We start from the raw sequence: 9129 nt of genomic DNA, 5'->3' as shown, positions 1-9129 counted from the left end.
AACTTGGCTTTTCTGGGCTCAACATTAAATATTTACCACCATGCAGGTAAAATCTGCATGGGCAAGTACACTGGATTAAAATGTCTGTTTAATCCACTAAAAACAAGTGTGTTAGCTACCTTTATAGTGCCACAGCTCCACTTATGGAGTGGATACTGGATATTTAGTTCACTCACCTTTCAATCAGTACATTTTTCATTATGTCCTACTATAATGTACTATTATGTTACTGCTTGGCAGAGTAGATTAGGTTAAATGTGAGAGATGTCTCAAATATGTATATTTTTGCCTGTTGTTTTGGATCATTCCCTTTCCCTTGTCTTGATTTTGTTAAAACTTATGCTGACAATATGCTGACATTGAACTTGATTCAATCAATCGAAAAATGTGTTAAATGTTGGAAACTACACAAGCAGAGCATTTATTTGCTTGCAGCTTAGTTGGTTGTTAAAGCAAACAGCTGGACCAACATGCTGGGAGAGGAATGATAATACATGTTTAATACTGCCAATGATTAACTCTCTGATACTTAATCTAACCAAATAATGCATAATGATTTAACATTAACCTTTCTGCAGCTACTGTATTTGTATTGGACTGATTTGTTTTAACAATGTAAACTACTGTGTCTGTTTATTGTTATTGTGCATTACCGTGTTAGTCTTTCTTCTGATTGCTCACTTTTATGTGTTGCACATCGTTTCAGAGCATGCTTGTAATTGCAAGACAGTACATTGTTAGCCTCTGGCCGTTTCTTCCCCTCCTGGCCTCTCAGGGAGTAGGGAGGATTTATCAAATGGTGTCATCAGCAGAAGCAACTTGGCTCGCTGTAAACTAGTGTTTTGGTGTGTGTTTCAGAGATGTTTACTTTCCCCCAGGCAGACAGAGCAGAGCCCCTGCAGACCCATATGGCCCAGCATATGGCTAACTCCCCCCTTCCCCAGCTTACTAGCCCCAAGCACACACACACAAATGTACTCAAGCAAGCTAAATTACATAGTCATAATTTATCCGCACAGGGCGATGTGGCATGATGAAAACAGGTAGACAGAACATAGTATTCTCAGCTAAATAAATACTTAAAGTATTTGGACTTAGTGGGTGATCAGAACATCTTTCTGTCTTATCTTCCACAAAAGAGATGAAACAATTTATTACATCTCTGTTATTGATCCAGGTAGATCTGTCGTTGACATTAGACTGCTCTCTCTTCAATTTGATCTCCATGCTGGCTCTTTTTTTCCCAACCTGGGCATAGCCAGAGATTGTGCAGGACTTTGATGCATCTTTGGCAGCCTCGTAGGCATAGTAACTGTTGCTAAGAAAAGTTTATCCACACAGAATTGAAAGGAAAGCTAAAAATGGACTTGGGGGCTTGTAACCTCTTAATAACACACACCGCAAGCATGTGAACATAATTTCACACTTCAATTCATTGCTCTGTGTGGGGGAAAATGCTACGTCTGAATCAAATGTGGAGCAAACCCCCTGATGGGTGTCGATATATGAGGGCTTGATTGTGGGAGGTTTAGTGATTGATGAATAAGTTGCTCAATAGGAAAAAAAAAACTGTTATTCAGGAGAGACAGAGACAGAGACAAAAAGGAACCAAATGCACACGATAGAGATTTCTGTGACTATGCACATCTTACTGAAAATACTATTATAAAGTTTAGTTGATCTAAATATGTTATGTTTTATTATCTAATGTTTTCATTTCTTTAACTACAATCCTTAATATTTTTTTCTACTATTTTAAAAAAGTTATACAGTACCTTGTAAAATTATTCATACTTTTTCATTTTACTGCCACAAATGATAGTACATTTTGTGGTTACTTGGTAGGGGTTGCCATGACCCAGAAGAATTTGCACAGGCATACATTAAATTGCATTGTGATTTTATGTGATAAGCTAAAAAATTGAGCATCATTTTGAGATGGAAGAAAAAAGGACACATGGTTTCCATCCTAGTTTTCATAAAGAAAGAGAAAAAAAAACTGTGATATTCATACCAACAAACTATCTAACTAACTATAAGTACCAAAAAACTATCTTTCACTGCAGCATTAGCTAGATATCTGTTGGTTGTTTCCTAGTATGCTTCACACATTTCAAAGCAGAAATGTGTTATCACATAGCTCAAACTTAGTCAGACAGGATAGATAGCATCAACAAACAGCTATTTTTACTCTTTTTTAAACTGGACTCCAATTAAGACTTTTTAAAATGAGCCATTCTAACACACACGCTTTAATTCAGACTACTCATTTGGAGTTGTAGCTGTATGGTTGGTGCAGTTGTTCTTGTTCCCAGCCTCAAGTATTTTGCAGCTTTTGACAAGTTAGGATTGCTTTAAAGTTACACTTTAAATATACCGGTAACTTAATTTGACGAAAATTACTTCAAATAGCTCCGTTCTGATCATTCAGGCGAGATGCATCAGCATAGTGCTTTGCATTAAAGCATCAAACTAGATTTAGCAGGATTCTAACAGGTCATTGAAATACTTGAAATTTTGTGTTTTTGAAAACAATTATAAAAGACACACCTACTTAGAAGTCCTTTTACTTTTTTTCTGGGTGCACTCATCTGGTGGGTGACTTGATGAATTTACAGTCATTTTGATCCAGATTGGTTTAGTCAGTGCCTAATGCTATGCCTGGAAGATCTCGGAAAGAATAGTTTGATATATAAAGCTATGATGATCTCTTTACAGGACCCTAATATGTAATATCCTGGTTTTTGGTTAGTGCTCAAGTATTCGGTCTTTTTATCAAGTCTACAACAATGGAGATGCCAAGAAGAGAAAATGTATCCCTGCTTTAGAGCACTTGGTTCAGAATGTGTTTATCAAAATAAAACCCAGGTAAATAAATTCTTTTAGCACTCATTTTATATTGATTTTGATCAAGCCTATACTGTATGTGTATTAATAATGGCTATCAATATTATTGACACTAATGTAAGCTATGTAATCCCTTCTCGTCACTGATTCTGACCCAACAGTTTCATAGCATCCAGTTCTTTGAATTTGAATGTTATTTAAGTCACTTATTAAAGAGACATTCAATAGAACCAGGAGGTATATGCTGCTGTGTGAGGCCCTTCAGTTTGAAGAAATTCGACCTGAAAAGTCGTTACAAGATAATTGAATTTAAGGTAATCATAAGTTTGGGAATCCTGTGTGAGGTAGAGGTCTGTTCTGCATTTGAACACCATGATATTCTATAGAGGGTTCAGTTTGATGCAGTTTGTAGCACTTTTACTGTGCAGCAAGAAGTACCTTGGTTTGGCTCCCTGGCCAGGGTCTTTCTTGCAGAGTTTGCATGTCTACTCTGTGCATGCAAGGGTTTCACTTTAGCTCTTCCAGCTTCCTTTCTCAAAAAAGTTATTTCATGAAAAATATTGACTACAAGGTTAATTGTTGACTCTAAACTGCCCTTGTGGAAGAGTGTGTGTGTGTGTGTGTGTGTGGTGGTTGTATGGTTTCTCTTGTACCCTTTGAAGGACTGGCGATCTGTCCAGGGTGTTACCAGCATTAAGAACACAATCGGCTGTAGGCACCAGTCTCCTTTTAGACTGATGGACAAGTGGTAAAAGATGGATGGTTATTCTCTGTCTATATTGTATATTGTGACAATTAATTAAGAACATAAGTGCACAAGCAAGACAGATTGGCAACCAGAAACAGAAGATATGCATGTCATGATGGCTGGATTTGGCTCCTTTCTAACATCTGCTTAGCTACGCCCAGCGCTCATCGTCTCTCATCAGATCTACCTGTTCCTGCTTCTATTCAAGCTGCCTGTTCTCAGCTATTGGTGCCAGATTATTCAAGCTGTGTAGGAGAGTGACTCTAGCGACTCTGTGTGATTCTGATTTCCTGATCCTGACGAGTTTCTGCCATTGGACTTCCAAGTTTTGCTTTGTTTCAGCTCTGTTAGCTTGATCTGTTTTGGACTCTTTCCTGGATTCTACCTGATTACCGAGCTTTGACCTGTCTCCTGACCTCAGCAAGTATTCTCCTTTGGTATCTCTTCTGCTTTCTGACCTGATCCTCCCCAAAGATACTTCTACTCCCTCGCATCTGCTGGCCTCTGATCATCAGCCGGCTCAGCTTCTCTCCTGGAACTCTGGGGGCGGCTCCCACTGCATGCTGATGAGATACAATCCTTCTGGATTCAGCTCCTTCCTCTGAGCTAAAACTGAACTTAAAACCAGGTTATTGACTTAAATGCTCGTGGCGTTGCCTGTTTGAGTTTCATAGTCACTCACCTGAGGTTCCACTTCTACAGAGGATCAAAATTCTGAGCGTCTGACAATGGAAAATTTTACACATCTGAAAGAGAACTGAAAAAATACAGTTAACATATATAACAGGTTTCTAGAGTTGGTTTCTCTCATCTTCTAAAGGTATCCAAAATCAGTAATATAAATAGGCTTGTTGGTCATTTGTTACATTTAATCCACTGTAACTCACTGTTGACTCTAAAGTTGGTCTTCAGTTGATCCAAAACACTGATGCTAGAGGTTTGATGACAAACAACAGGAGAAACCACATTTATAGTTTTAGTTTACCGTAAATGCTTCGAAACCCTGAAAATCCCTCAACTTTCAAGGTCTAGCTGAGACTGTTCCTTTTGAAAAAGCTCTTAATATTTTTTTTTGTTTTGTTTTCAACAGAGTCCTGTCATTTGTTTTATTTTCTTCTGAAAGTATGTCTTTGTTTTAAATCTGGTTTGGTAATAGGTTCTTTTAGGTAAGACACTAAAACAACAAAACTCTGGCTCTGAAAGGTGCCATATTAATATAGTTTTATTTATGTCAGATAACTAAGAGTGATGAAACATTGAGTTCAGTATGCACTAAAGCCTCAAAGTCTTTTTGGTGGTCCCTCCTGTGTGAATGTATAACACGTCATTGGAAAGAAGTGTTCAACTATGTAGTCCTGTTAAAAAAAGGAGATTGACGGTACAGTAATTCACTTTTATATCTTTATAAAGATGAGAACAAGACAATCGTAACCCAATGCTCAAAGTTCTGCCCTGTTATGATCTAGACAACTTTCCTTTGACTAACTTAATTCTTAAAAGTAGGAAGGTTTCACATATGGTTAATAAATGTAAAAACCTTGGAAAAGAGTCTGGCCTGTTATGGAAACTATTATTTTCTGTTCCAAAAAATCTCTAATGAAACAGAACGCACAACACCTCTCACCAAATGCAGAGCTGAAGAGGGAGACATAATTTATCACAAATTCAATGAAGATGTTGATAGTACAAAGGCAAATAATCCTAAACCAACAGGGGTGGAACTTAGTAATAAAAAAAAAAATCAAAAGGGGGGAATAAACTGAAGTCATGAAGCAATTAAGTAATAAAGAGAATCAAGCAATAAATAACTCTAAAGGAGGTGTATAGATGTGAGATACAACAAAGAATGGGCTAATCAGCTGATAGGGAGCAGGTGTGGATGTAAGGAAGCTAGGGGAAAGGAGACTGGCACAAAAGGGCAACAAGGAGTAACTCAAAAAATACAGTACTGCTTAAATGTAGCTAGAAAACAACTAGAATGACATGAAATTGAAAATAAACTAATGGCCAAGAAAACACAGAATGGCATAAAGAAAAAAGAGAAACTGAAGACTGAAAAAGAAAACTCAAACGGAACCAAAAAGTCCACAAAGAACAGAATCATGGGAAGCCTCCCTCCAGCATGCCAGCAAACTTTCACCCACCTCAACCCCATCTCCTCCCTCACTCTCAGACTATCCTCAGTCCCACTCACCCTGTGACCTATTCTTCCACCTGTTTCCAGGCCATGGGGAAAAAGACTACTCTAATCCTTTCCAAGGTTACTCACCAAAGCAAATGTTGATTCACAGCATCAAAGTCTTCTGCCGGGGCCTGAGTACCAAAGATTATATCAATAAAACTTTTCTAATTGCAGCTTCTCTCTGTGTGAATCTCTCCAGGATGAAATTAAATTAAAATGGGCCCAGAACTGAACTTGTTGAACCCCACTGATTAGAGGACCACAGTCCAAGGAAAACTTTTGTCATGATACAGAATCTGACTTTTTGAATTCTGAATTTTTGACTAATCAGAAAAAAAAGAGTCTAAAGCAGAACCAGAAATACCAGTCAGAACATATAACATAGTCAAAAAGGTTGTATGGTGTGCAGTATTAAACTAAGCACTGAGAATAATGTACAGCAAAGTACGGCAAATATCTAAGCTGAATAACATTCACAAGGACTGTAAATGTCCCTTAACAGGTCCTCATGATAGTGATAATATGCTAAAATATTATGACTGTTTTTATTTTGTTTATCATTATTACCTCTAATTCCATTGCTTAGACCTCCATTGTTCTTTTATGGCCATTCCCAAACTGCCAGTAGCATATGCAATCTACTCTGTAGAGAATGTGTATATCTAAAGCAGGATTTCACAATATTATTTTGTTTTTTTTATTCCTTGCATTTATATTTAAAGTAAGCAAATTACACAAATATAAAAATAGAATTTTATCATTTGATTATGTGATATAACTTTTTAACTATACATTTATTATTAAATATTTGCACCTCTAATTTGTTTACTAAAATTTGTAAATTGTCAGCTTCTTAAGAGTAAGTTTCCAGTTCCAAAGATGATCATTAACTGTTACTGAGCAATCAAGGAGAAACCACTCCATCACATTAACAAATGGTTACACAGTTGGAAGTGGCTGTGTTACCCAAAGGATGCCAAGCTTCACAGTGAAAATATAGACTGCATTATTGATCCCACAGGGTTATACGGAACAGAAAACAGGAAACAATTAATGAGACATGCAAAATACATGATTGGAAAGGCACAGGATGCCACCAAGTATGATAAGGAAAATGAAAGGAAGCTGTGATGGAGGAAGGAGACAACAAAATAATCAGCAAGAGCAGCATGTGGTGGTAAACACAACTAGTATCACACAGTAACAATCAGTGATTTTGAACATATGAGTGGTAAAAATATCACAACCAAAGTAACCTCATTGTCATTTTCAGGATTGTTAGTATCGCTAAGACTCAGCTGGTAATGCTCAGCTGGTGAGCTGCCCATTCTCCATTTTCTAAATGAGGCACTCACTCATGGTGAATGGAAAAAAAAGCTTGGTTATGCATGGCAAAGTCACATGAAGTTAATATGAGTGTTCAACTAAAGAACTTTAGATCTGTCTGCTTGTTTAAATCTTAGTAAATGGGATATATTTGTGCATGTACAAGTGCTTTGTACATTGTTAACAGGCTGGGAACTGTTTCAAATTTTGTCACATCACAACCACAATATTTATGTGTTTTATTGATATTATGAAGCAGTTTAAGCTGGTATAGGCATAAAATGATGTTTTTTTTTTTATTATTTTGTTTTGATTTCTTAGAGCCTAGTGCTAAGTCTGTAAATGCAACATGATCATCTGGATAACTTAGTATCATCGTGAGATGTTTTAGGTTGTAGAGGCCAAAACAACACAGTGTATCAATCGTCAGCTTTGTCTGTAACTAATCTGTTTTTAAAGCATGTAAAGTTCAGTTTAAGAAGATCCATTGTCGTTTGCTTCGTCCGAACATCCACGCACCTCCATTCCACCGGAAGGTAAAACAAGACAATATTAACTTAAACCAACAAAAAGTTACACATAAACAGAAAGAGATAGAGTACTCAAAGTTTTACTTAAGTTAGAGTATCACTAATTTACTTTTTTTTCTAAAGTTAAAAGCAGAAAGTAGTTATTAAAGAAATTATTCAAACAAGAGTAAAAATGCACCTGAAGTGGCTTCTTAAATACTAAGTAATTATTGGCTCATAACATCTGATCTAATGATTATAAAAAAGTAACATGATTACAAAATAACAAATTTGCGTTATGTCATTTTTATAACTAAAACCTTGGTAATGCATATATTTTAAGAGAAGATAACCAGTGTTGGGCACGTTACGTTATCTGAAGGGCCTATAAATCCCGTCAGATAGCGTTCCCCCTGCTTAACAGGGAGGGAACGGTATCTGATGTGGTGTAAATATCATCAGGCTGCATTACCTCTACTCATGGGTGTGAAGTTTTTTTACAGGGCTAACCCCAAAAATATTAAACGTACTAAAATATAATGTGTTAAAGCTTCATAATGTATTTCCTGACAAAAAAGATGCCTTAAAACCTTTCTGTTTTATCACTCGTCTTTTCCCGACCTGCATCGGAGATGAGATCCTACGCTACTTCCTGTCGCTGATTTTTTTGGGTTTGGATTTAAACATAAATCTAGTCTTTCTGAGTTTTGTGTGAGTTACGGATAGAAATAAGTAGTTTAAGTGCCATTATTACATTATTTATGGACACCTGGATATATCTATTTGCGCATGCGCAGAACAGATCATGCTTCTGGGACGGATCGGGTAGTGACACCCAGGCCTCGATAACATATCTGGGCGGGTGTTCATGGAGTGTGATGTTCACCTGCCTGGTTTCCTGACAGGCATTTAACACCCCGCTGGACCAATCCATAGTACAGGCATGCTTTAAGTCAGCCTCCATCATTCTGGTCCCAAAGAAGCCTCAAGTCACCTCATTAAATGACTACAGGCTTGTAGGACTGAATCCCATCATGATGAAGCGCTTCGAAAGGCTGGTTAAAGAACACATTGTCCCCAGTCTGCCGCCAACATTCGACCCGTCCCAGTTCACCTACCAACGAAATTGCTCCACTGAGGACACCATTTTCTCTGCTCTCCAACTGAGCCTATCACACCTGGAGGAGAACACCCACATGCGAATGCTGTTCCTGGACTTCTGTTCAGATTTCAACAATATGATCCCGCAGCATCTGGTGGGGAAACTGGATTATCTGGGCTTCAGTACACCCCTTTGCAACTGCCTGCTAGACTTCCTGAACAACAGGCCTCAGTAAGTCCGGGTCTGACAGAACACCTCATATGTCATCACCCTAAGCACAGGCTCTCCTCGGGTCTGCGTCCTGAACCCCCTGCTGTTCACTCTGATGACAAACGACTGCATCCCCAGGTTTCCCACCAATCACATTGGGAAGTTTGCAGACAACACCATGGTGGTAGGCCTCACCTTAGACGAC

The sequence above is a fragment of the Cyprinodon variegatus genome, unplaced genomic scaffold (assembly GCF_000732505.1).
Source record: "Cyprinodon variegatus isolate N-32 unplaced genomic scaffold, C_variegatus-1.0 Scaffold496, whole genome shotgun sequence".
NCBI lineage: Eukaryota > Metazoa > Chordata > Actinopteri > Cyprinodontiformes > Cyprinodontidae > Cyprinodon > Cyprinodon variegatus.
This window is presented reverse-complemented; position numbering follows the sequence as displayed.